Source organism: Pinus tabuliformis, chromosome 1_2 (assembly GCF_031772625.1).
Source record: "Pinus tabuliformis cultivar Carrire ecotype Pingquan chromosome 1_2, CPIR1, whole genome shotgun sequence".
Lineage (NCBI taxonomy): Eukaryota > Viridiplantae > Streptophyta > Pinopsida > Pinales > Pinaceae > Pinus > Pinus tabuliformis.
In genome coordinates this window covers 374,332,666-374,340,112 of record NC_142298.1, presented here as the reverse complement: position 1 = coordinate 374,340,112, position 7,447 = coordinate 374,332,666, and positions in this window count along the sequence as shown.

Genomic DNA, 7,447 nt, shown 5'->3' with positions numbered 1-7,447 from the left:
TGCAAGCTATCAATGAGAAGTCCTCCTCAAATTGAGAGGCAAACTCATCTACCTCAACTCATGCAACTACATGCTCCTTATTTGAGCCCTTCTTCTTCTGATTAGGACACTTGGAAACATAGTGTCCAAAAGTATCGAAATAGAAGAATTTTATCTTACTTGGATCTGTCTTCATCTTGTCAACCCTTTGACTGTTTCCACCCTTCCCTTTTTCCTTTCTTGCCTTTGACTTTACCTACAAGAACAAGATTATCTTCTTCCTACTTGATCTTGGAACTCTTGCCATTATTGCTAGAAGTCTTGACTAGCCTAAGCCTTAGCTCCTTCTAGATGAAGTCACTCCATAGGCGTTTCCAATTCGACAACTTATCTCATCCAGTAATACTCTGAAAAATAGTATGAAAATATTTAATTAACCCATTCAGAGCCACATGCACTAGCTCTGTGTCTATAGGCTTCTCTCCAATAACTGCTAGTTCATCACAAACTTCCTGAACTCTGGTGAGATAGGCAGTGGCACTCTCACCCTTATGCATCTTTATTGTCCTCAGATTCTCTTTCAGGACCATATTTTAGTTCTTATGTATAGTGTTACTCTGTTTTCTGCAATATAGTTTAGAATTTTGATCTCTACAATTTGTTAGATAACAACACTTTCCTTTCCTTTAATGGTCTATTTCCCTATAATTAATAAAGTTGCAATGATTAGAGTAGATTTTAATATTTAAGAATTTCTTTTATTTTCTGTAATTGATACCTAAGTGGATTTCCGACCTTGGTATGTGGCAGTCATTATTTTTCATTAATTATTTTCCCGTTTACCTAAACATATAGAGCAAGACCTAAGGTGTCAATTTCCCCACCATTAGATAAAATATTAAGCTAGACTAAGGCATCCCAAATTTCCTTAGCTATATCTTTTACTGCAACATGAGGTATGACATGATCCCAAAGTCCATCTAGGATCATCCTCTTGGCCTTGGCCATCTACATTTGGAAGAGCCTCAACTCATCTAGATCTGAAGGTTCTCCAACACCTTCTCAATGAATTGCTTCAACCCAAAGTTCAAACTTGTCCAAGAAGAACAATATGTGGACCTTCCAAAAACCAAAATTTGAGGAGCCATCCAATCTATCTTGCTCTCTCAATCCCAATCTTGTGTGAGTTGTCATCTTCCATATTTGAAGAATTTTATGCTAATCGATTCTTGTTCAAAGCTCTGATACCATGTATATTTTCAACGAAATTCTGATCTGATGTTATGAACAATTTCAAAATAAATTTTATTTTCACACAAAAACAGGGTTTCTCTACAAAATAGCAACAAAATATAACGTAAATAATTTCACAAAATTCACACTATAAAACACATGATTTTTCTAGGGAAACCAATAGGGAAAACCCTCGCTTGCTTAAAAAAATTATTGAGGAAAATTGAGAAACATATCTAATATGCATACAAGGTGGTTCCAATCTAAAGATTTAAGAATTTCTTGAGTATCCTAGGCCTGAAAACTCTACCTAATAGCTGGCCTGCTTCCTCCTCTATACACTAGAGGTTCTAATTTTGCACCACAAAAACTTAGTAAATAATATCCTCCTTCCTAGCACTCGCTGACCTCCTTTTAAATAGGGATTTCCCTTATTTCTATGTGCACTCCAAAGAGAAAATTTCCTTCCTCAATAATTAACACAAGGAACACTTGGCGCGTTCCTCCACAAGCTCTATTGCTCACAAACTCATCCTGAGGAATTGATTGATTAATTGTGTGCCTTAAATCTCCTTATAAGCTATGCAATGAGGTTATTATTAGTGAATTTTCTAAATGAGCAGTTGAACTCGAAATTTTCTTGTTAACTAAAGTCAACAAACTTTAATTGGATCCTCCTAAAATCTAGGAGGCTAACTCCACTTGTTCACTCAGTTCCGAATTTAACTCACAACAGATGAGATATAACTCATCCTCCACAAACTTTCACTTGTCAAACTACTTCTTGAACTCATCCTGATCATTGGAACTCATACAGGACTAAGAACACATCCAAATCAATTCTTCGAATCAAGACACAGATCAACGAATCCATTCCTTCAATACTTTTTAGCATTCAGAGTACCATAAAATTTGTGGAATCCATGTTAGTATCTTCTTTCTAAAAGGCCACACTGCAAAAGAAAAACATGTAGATTTGAGTCTTCCCATTAAGATGTCTCAGTGACTACAACATGCATCAATGCATAAGCAACTTCAGGAAGTGATTTGCAAAAAAAAAAAAAGAGAGAGAAATCATATGGACAACTTCTTGTTTAATGGAATTTGAGTCATGGCAATAATAATCAAGGCAATAAACAGTAAGAACATGGTTTTAAATTTTGAAAAACATATAAATCTCATAATTCTTTCTTTTTGTCAATTGAAAAACATATAAATCTCAAATTTCTTTCTTTTTTTCCAACCAAATTGATCACTATTTCCCCCATCCAAAATAGTTGCAAGCCAAACTTTTGCTATTGATGGTGATTTGGCTTTTTTGTCTGCTTAGATATCTAAATGCTAAAAGTTATATTTTTTTTCCATATTCAAAAGTTCTAGGACATCATTCCAGATTCTAACCCTAGAAATTCAGATGTAATACAATAATCTATTCATGGGAGTATTATTGGATATTTATCATGTGTTGCTCTTTAATCCATTTCAAGAAATCTTGAAATTTTGCTTTGGAGGCTCAATTTCATTGTAGCCTCCAAGAATAGTTTGTCAGGGGCAAAATGTGGAGGGCCTAGTACAAACTTATATTACATGGGATTTCACTTGCCCCTCTCATTCTTGTGATGGATGTAGTGTTTTAGGAGTGAGTGATTGACTTGGGTAGCTACACATCTAAGTGCTCCCAAGAATATTCCTAGAACTCATGGGAACATTCCCTAGATGGTTGAAAGAGGACTAATTATTTTCCTTTTTCTAAAAATATTGCAGACTATGTGAAGGCCCTAGTAGGCCCAAAACACTATGGAAGATGGTTTTGAGGTTATAAAAACTCCAATCCATCTTCTTTCCCGATTCAAATTGTCATTGATTCATTTCATTCATTGCGTGTTACGGTTTTGCGAATTGCTCTTGGCAAGAAAAATCATAATAGATGTTAAAATTATTTCTATCTTTATTTTTATTTTTTATTTCACTACTTGTCATATGCATTAACTCTATTTGGTTTTTCAGTTTCCAGTTTCTATTTTATAAATTAGGCACATGGCCTATCTTGTAAACATTATTCTCTACATGCTATAACCCTTTGGTGATGATGGCATATTACATTTCATATTCTACACCTTCCAATCTAGTTCATAGCTTTTGTAATTGCTAGATGGCTGATGTTATTTGTTTCAATTTCATTTCCTGTTCTACTTCATACCATTTCTTTTGACTTTATAACTTCTAAATAGTTTACCACTGGTTACAAATTATTGAGAATTATAACGAATCCTTGATGTTCTAATCTACTGTGGATCACATTTCTAAGCTCTTAATAATGTCACATTTCCTATTATTAGCATTAAAGTCTACATTCTCCACAACTAATTTGGCATTCTATACATTTTTTTTAAGGTGTTGCCACTAATGCTAGGAACTCTATTTATCATAATATTCATTCCATTTGTACAACCATGGTGGATTATAAGGGGATAACATGTTTTCTTTTGGTAATTACGGTGGCTTGGGTGGGAGGGATATCAACACCCTTGCTTTACCAATGAGTTAGGTCCTATTGTAGAAGCCCATTTTAATTGAAAATATATGCATTATATAATATAGAATGTAAATATATGTGTATAGAATGTCCCTCAGAATGCTTTGCTTCGAAGTCTTCTTTGTAAAAAATTGGTTTAAGAATCTTGCAAAGTTTGAAGGCCTTGTGGCTTTTCATGATTTGTAGATTTGAAAGTAAAGGTTGCTAAAGTCAGTATATAGCTCATAGTCAAGAAATTGAGTTTCTTTGTTAATTCCATGATATTTATTACTATTGGTGTTTGTTGTGCATATGTCTCGATAGTAATGCGACAATTTGGTTATAGTCATATAGAGTTTTCCTTAATTTTGATTAGCTGGGCCCAAGGTAGAATAATTGAGATACATTAACCTTATTCATATAGATTCTTTATTTTATTTTGATTATCTGGCACAAGGTAGAAGAATTGAGATATATTGACCTTATTCTACACTATGGTCTTCCTTCATTTTGCATGCATACCTTTGAATCACGATAGCGAGTAACTTCCTTTTGTTGCTACCTCATGCTTTTTCTTAGTTTGAATTTTGTATTTTTTCTTAAATTAATTGTTCCCACAATTGTTGATTCTTGACCTCTTTTGAGTGTTTTGAGCATGATATGTCTTCGAAGAACCTTTTGATAGCACACTCTTGTGACAAACCTGTTTGGGAGCACTCTTTAGGGTATGAAGCAGTGTTCCATGCTTCCATGGGAGGCACTCTCAGAAGTGCAGTTCTCTAGTGCTTTTAGAATGAACACGAGGAACTTAAATCACTCCCTAAGTGAGCCTAGAGGTTTCCTTAGGTGACTGAGAGTGCTCTCACCATTAAAAAATGCTCATGAAGCATTTTTATGCTTAGTGAAATTGCTTTTATAAAAGTTCACATTTGTAGGGGTTTTTTTCATGAGAGGCCTAAGGGAGGGTCCGAATAGCCCTGCAACTCATTGCTATGGTTTATGCAGAGCTTGAAGTGGAGTGTAAAGGATACCATAATCATTATTGTTGAATATATGAGAGGCAAGGTCTATGTATTCTCTTGCTTGTCCTTTTTTCCCTTTGTGTTGAATGATCTATTTTCATACTCATCTCATTCCTTTTCCTTGATTCTGTTTCATGTTTTTATCAAGACACATGTTGGGTATATGTTTGATTCTTTCATCTTTTAATGATGGTGTATATTGGCAATACCAATGATGGGAATGGATTTGCGAATATTCATGGTGAGGATAGCCCATTCCGTGGAGAGGTACTTTTGGCTTTGTGATATATTTAATTCCATCATAGAGGTATTTGATTTTCCATTCACCATGTAATGGAGGAAATTCCTCCTCGAAGATGCTAGATGTCATTGTCGTTCAAGTGGCTCCAAGTGCATTTAGATGAAGAGATCTGTGTTTTTATAGATCTCTCTCCAAACCATTTATTTTTAAAACCTAACTAGGATGCCTCTTGCCAAGATTCTTGACCTCAAGCTAGTGGAAGAGTAGATTTTGAGACGTCCTTAGTAAAGGATAGCTTCATGATTGAGATCAAGGATTGGAGAGAGTTGGGAAATCTACCTTCAATAAGGGGATAAAGAAGATAATTTTTTCCACCAGTTTATGAATCATTGCAAGAACATTAACATTGTTTGGAAAATGCCAAAGGTAGATGGCATGATCATTTTCTTCCATGACAACGCTCAAGGAATTGATCATTTCACACATATTTATGAAGAATAGAAAAGGGTACCTATTGTAGAAGTGGTGCAAATGACGACAATTTTTGCCTAGTTTTGTCAATGTCCTTGGGCTTCTTTGATTAAGTGAATCAAGGCAATGTCTTTGTTTGTAATGCTAGAAGCTATTTGAATAACATTGATAAACTTTTTTGGTCTTTAAGCAGGTCTAGGTTTGGGTATAAAACAATTATGTTGAGTTGCATGCATTGAAGTTCCTACTAAAATTGGAAGCAAGCAAAGGGATCCCTAAGATGGAGGTCTATGAGGATTCTGAGATGATACAAAAATGTATAAAAGGAAGCTACGTGACAAGAACCTGAAACTACAACAAATTATGGAACATGTTAAGCTCATGGAACATAGTTTTTCTAGCATATCATTCCTTCACATTGATAGGGGAACTTAATATATATGTGTATGAGATTTCAAAGGGGGGTTTGTAGTTAGGATTCATCTCAGCTGGTAATTGAGGTCTAATTTTATTTTTTGTAAGCATTTGTAGGAGACATAGATTTACCTCATAAGGAAGACTCTAGGGACTCTTGCATCAAATCAATGGAAATTAGGGTTTATAGAGGACCTTTAGGATATGGTATTCAAGTCTGGTGGGCTCCAGTATTGTAGCAATGATGCTGCAACTCTTGGGACTCCATTCTTTACTTTTATCAACCCGGTTGTTCGTAACAAACTTGGAAGCGACGGTGTTGTATGCACAAGTACTAGCTCTTCCCGCAGGCTATCACTTGATCAGCTGGCACAAATTTGCTAGGAGGTTAAGCCAACTTCTATGAGCTATTACAAGAAGCTTTTAACTATGATGGATGAAAGCTATCTCAAAATAGGCTAGTCTACTTGCAGAAAGAAGTGGAAAGCTAAAAGGAAATGCAAACCCTGGCAAACCTTAGTTTTCCTGACTAACCCTACTGGTGTAAGGAAAGAGACGAAAGTTGGTAAAATGGATGCCATCGACTCTTGGAAAGGTAAAATACATGTGACTAAGCTACTTCTAAGGTAAAATCAGGAAAAATCATCTTTTTGTATCTTTGAGTAAGTTTGTAGAATTATTATGCATGTGCTTTAACTATTTTTTACTGTGCAAAGGTTGATTGGCGAAAGGAAATGGAGTGGGCACTTGTAGGAGGTTGGGAAGGTGAGAAGAGGGCCTAAGGGGTCCCTAGCACACTTCTAGAGAATTTCATAGTGGTCATATCTTGAAAAACTGCTCACATGAACTTCTACAGGAAGTCTGCAGGGGTTCTAAAGGAAGTTCTACAGGAACGACCGAAAGTGGATTTTAGAGGGTTAATGGTAGAAAAACAGTGGGAAAGCAGAAATGAAGGATGGATAAGGATGTTAAGTGGTCTAGGAATTAGTAAATGAAGCTAAGGAGTGATGAGGGTGGTTGGATTTGTTCAAGGATGGAGGGAGCAATGATGCACAAAAATGTAGAAATATGGGAAAATTGGAAAAGTGTGGCAAATGAAAGGAAGGAATATTGAGTTAGGGGTTGGAGTAGGTTTTATGATGGAGGAAGGGTAGGTAGGGATGTATTATAGGTGCTCTGCACAATGTTTTCCAAAACTGATCAAACAAAGACTGTCAAAACTAGAGATCTATCTATTTTGACCTAATCTGACCTAAAATCCACAAACATGATGAACAATAGTTTATAGATAGGAAATCATGCAAGATAGCTATGGAAACTAAGCAAGAACAGATCTAAACATGCAAGCACAACTGATATCAACTTTTCCAACATAAAATCTAACACTAGAAATTGCATTTGAAGGAAAAAATAATGTTTTTGTGGCAACGAGTATGCCTTGGTCTCAGCTCATGGTCCCAAGGAAGGAGAGATGAGATCAGGGACTACTTGATGGCCTTTTTGCAGATATTTTCTGTTACCAAACTGTCAAATCGACCTAAAGCATAAAAGCTATCTTAATCATCAAAAACA